Source organism: Chrysemys picta, chromosome 5 (assembly GCF_011386835.1).
Source record: "Chrysemys picta bellii isolate R12L10 chromosome 5, ASM1138683v2, whole genome shotgun sequence".
Classification (NCBI taxonomy): domain Eukaryota; kingdom Metazoa; phylum Chordata; order Testudines; family Emydidae; genus Chrysemys; species Chrysemys picta.
In genome coordinates, this window is record NC_088795.1 from 2756028 (window position 1) to 2760559 (window position 4532).

General features: G+C 42.3%; 1 long non-coding RNA gene across 1 annotated transcript; it reads right to left on the bottom strand.

Annotated features, from left to right (window-relative positions):
* Positions 1 to 2201: 2201 nt before the first annotated feature.
* LOC135983505 (uncharacterized) lies at positions 2202 to 3715 on the bottom strand. Its single transcript, XR_010601181.1, has 5 exons — positions 3599 to 3715; positions 3443 to 3500; positions 3253 to 3318; positions 2494 to 2609; positions 2202 to 2362 (listed from the first exon to the last, which is right to left on the bottom strand). It is a non-coding gene; the product is annotated as an uncharacterized LOC135983505 (long non-coding RNA).
* Between the last annotated feature and the right edge of the window lie 817 nt (positions 3716 to 4532).

The following is a 4532-nucleotide window of genomic DNA, read 5'->3' on the forward strand; positions in this document are numbered from 1 at the left end:
TGAGTGATCAGTTCTAGGCCCATCTTTTCCTTGGGAAACTGTCTAACAACAAAGTACGCATCATAACCTTTAGAATTGTGTGCTAGGAACGTGTAGTCCCGAAACTCTTTGCCAATAAAGGTCTTAAACACAGAAAGATGCTCATCGCCCTTAAATTCCCAGGATTTTTCTGGCTTTAGGGACATAGCAAAAACGTAATTGGGAGTGTGCAACGCAGTCTCCTGCGTGCAGTCGAAATCATAAAAAAAATATATATATATTTTTCTGAAGATTGGGGCTTTCTAAGGCTGTCCATAAAACAGAGGTGACCTTCTACATCACCAACGATCAAACCCTGACACTGCTTACACCGTCTCCCTTTACACCTATGCCGCTTGTCCACGTAAGACTGACACTTCTCACACAAAGTTTTAGACAGGCATTCAACTTGGTTTTTTGATGCACAGTCGATATGTCTGTCTAAACACTCTTTGGACCGACAATACAGTCTACAGCTAGGACACCGCTGCTGCACGACCATGCTGTCTGAGCACGTTACGCTCAAGCAGAGGCGGCAACAATACCTGCAAGAGTGGTCATGGCTGTACACCGTGTGGCAAAACTCACAACAACTTTTTTACATCCAGAACCCCATAGTAATGCTCATCGTGCAACAGGGTAAAATAAGTCTCGGGGTACACTGTGCCCCCCGTTTTAAAAAAGCCCCAGCCGCCTTTCGCCGTATACAGCACCACCTGTATGTTAACTCCTAAATGCTGTTCAAACTTTGCTACGTCGCTGAGCATAACCTTTTTTTGATCGGACCACCCCAGTTTCTCATGTAACTTTCTCGCCTCCGCTAAAAATTCCGCGTCCGTGGGTTTACCATCGGACATGACGGCCAAAAGCCCACCCACAAAACACAAATTGGTACCGGTGTAAGTCAGGTCTACTAAATACGGTCTCTTTTTATGAATAATTTGACTATTAAGGATAGAATTTAAAACTCTACAAGTGCCCCCACCCCTGTTTTTTACAGCTGTCACAACGAGGCACAATGTCCCATCGACATGCAAAACTGTATTGCTCTGTAGCAGCTTTGAGGTCTGATTTAAGAAATCCTCAGCAGACAGCTCATCCCTAGTTCTTTTGACCGAAAACAGAGTTAGTTAAATTACGGCTCTCTAAACGTAACTGAACATAATCATCAGGGCCTACTCTACCATTAATGTCATCGCGCACTAACTGTATTCCCCGGTGTATGGCTTCAACAACCTGCTGAGCTGAAATTTATTTGCTCAAGATTGACAAAACGAAATTCCTCACAATACACCGACCCCCCAAATCTGGATAATTCACGTTGCCAATTTCTCAGTCTCTCCATATACACCTCGGCATTTTCGGGGTTACTTGGGGGTTCCTCTACGGGATCATTAGCGGCATCTTCTACATCAGATGCTATTTGAGAGTCAGACTCTGAGGCGCCTCCATGAGGGTCATTGGGAGTAGAACGGGACCCATCTAGAGAGCCCTCTGGGGAATTTGCTAAACCAGAGTCTGATTCCGCCTCCCCATTTTCAGACAAGCCAGTTTAAGAGCCTCCAGTCGGGGGCATCTCTTTTTGTTTTTGTTTTTTTTCCTCATTACCTCTTTAGCCCTTTTTAAAATTTTTACAACAACCCGGGCCTGGAACTTTTTGGCAGCCATCTGTTTATCCCCCAAGCGCTGTCCCCGCTTTTGTTTACACATGAGCTGATGTGTACCCTAGAGGGTGCCCCTTTTACCCAGGCCCCTTTTCACGACTAGTGATGCCTGCTCAGAGCCACCCTTTCCAGCCCTCATGTTTTTCAGCATGGTTCTGAACAAAGCATCATATTTTTCCCATTTCTTTCTAGAATCCTGTTCTTTTAGACTACCCGAGGATACAGCCTCCATCACTTTTCTGAGGGAAGCATCAAACCCTCCCCAAATACTAGAATATGGGGGAGCTGTGACGAGCTTATGGTTTTGGGAGAATGGTTTGTCAGTTCTTGGTTTTTTATTCACAACCCCTAGAGCGCATGCTCCGGGTTTGCGCACATCCAGAACCCCTAGAGTGCGTGCTCTGGGTTTGTGAATGTGGGTGTTTTCGCTCACAGTTTCCTCAGGGCTTGGTGTGGTAGTGGCCACTGAGGAACTGGAGTTGTGGTGGCATGGTTGTTTTGTTTTGTTTTGTCCTTGGGTTTGACGTATATAAAATTTGGACCGCCCGCATGCTTCAGCTGCACTCCTATGCTGTTTTGCGTTGTTAAAGGTCTCAAAGCAGATTCCTGGTTCGTTGGCAGTTCTGGAGGAGATGTCCTTGTAGCTCTGACTACTGCATTGTCAGAAGAGTTGCCCAGGCCTATGAGGGGGAAAACAACAACAACAACATTTTACAAAACTGAACTTTGCCATTTCTCACCCACACCTATGTATTTACTTAAAATACAAAACCTCATCGAACAACCAAACCAATAAGCAAAATATATTTACCGGGCTTCATCCATCCATCAGTGACTGATGCTGGTGAATTTTCCTTTTCAGCTGTCTTTCCTTTTTCTTTTCACCTTGTTTTCCCTCTGGTCTAAGGATCTCATGTTTTGACTGTACTGTGGAGCAAACAACAACATTATTATAAAACACATGAAACCGTCTTGTAAACATACATATACATATTACACACATATACACACACTTACTTCATTAGGGTGTTTTTCTATTTAAAAAGTCATAGCTTTACAACAAAATAATCCATTTCGGGCTGTACAACAAACACAGTTTTTTTAAATACATCTCATTTTGCAGGATAAAAACTAAAACTGCTTTTAAAATCCATTTGGCACAGAAACCCTTGTTAGTTTGAAACACACATACCACCAGTTTAAAACCCACAGTTTGCAACCAAATACTTATCAAAAACCCCATGTGCATTTAAAAGCCACATGGTTGTTGTGTCCCCCCCAGCCATGTGTGTTTGGGTTAGTGAGTAGCATTCCCTCTCCCCAAGTGCCTCAAACCCCATTTTTAAAAACCCATCACATTATGCACAGTAAAAAAAAACCGTGTTAGTTTGAAACAAACCAAGTACTTAAAAAAAAAAAAAAACCCAAACCTATGCCTTGCACAGGCCCCTCACACACACAAAACAGCAGCTTTATAAAACACACCAAACCAAATTTGCAGCCATACACTTTTCAAAAACCCACATGCATTTAAAAGCCTGTTGCAAAATAAATAAATAAATAAAGTTACCTTTCACTATGGGATAAAGTGTTGCAGGCACATGCTTGTTCTGTTCCCCCTCGTGTGTGTTTGGGCCTTCAGGTTCAAGAACAAGGAAAAATGTTACTTAGTATTACCCTAATCCCTATACAGCCTGTGGAATACTTTAAAAAAAAAAATCAACAGTATTAAGCACAACTATAGTTAAAATGGTTTTTACCTTGGCCTGGTGGTGAAATGCAGTTTAAAGTTACTGGTTCCATGCTAAACAGATCACACTGCAATAAACATAGGCACCATTATTTATTAAGACAGCCTGGGCAAAGAGTGGCATTATATAATATATAGTTTCAGAGTTAAAAACAGCAAGTCTTACCTCTTTTTGCAGTCCAGCAGCTATTCAAGAAAGTTTTCTGTTGAAAAGAACAAGCTCCAGCATACCTGAGGTTTTTATACCATCTTAGTCCATTGTTTCAAACAGACTTCAACACAGTTGCTAACAGGTTAATTTAATCACCCCTCCCATAGCATTCCCTTTTGTGATCTGGGGTAGTGAAACCATTTTGTCTGCACAACAGGGCTTCCCCCCCGCTTTAAGTTAAAATACATTTGTGGCTTTCTTACAGTATTAAACAGTACCCATTTCCAAGTGGGGGCCCTTTGCAGATATCAATGAATGTCTTGGGGGTTGGTTGTTTTTTAAAACATGTTTCTTTCATGCTTAAAGTTTGGGGGGTGGGATTGTTGCCTAGAAAGAATGGCTCATAGCATTCAACCAACTCCTGGGCCATATTTAAACTGTCTAATAGAGTTCCACCAACCCCAGGGGTTATATTTAAACTGTCCAATAGCATCTGTGAATTCCTGAGGTTTAATTTCATTTCATATTAAGCAGAACTCACCATCCACCCCCACCCACTCCTTACTATGGGTGAACTCCCATCCTATAGCAAAGAGGGTAAGTAATTACAGTCACCCTGGCTATTCAGTGAGGGGTGTGTGTGTGGTTAAACCTGTACAGTTCAACAGACGAAGGATAGCTCAGTGGTTTAAGCATTGGCCTGCTAAGCTCAGGGTTGTGAGTTGAAGCATTCAGAGGGCCACCCAGGGATCTGGGGCAAAATCAATATTTGGTCCTGCTAGTAAAGGCAGCTCTATGAGATAGGTATATCTCCATATTAACTCTATTGTCTGAACTAGCCTTGTTTGTTTTATTGTAAGCACATTTTTAGGATTTTTTCCCCCTCCCACCACAACATACATTTCAGCGTTTTGCTATACACACACAAAAACACAAGAGCTAATTCTCA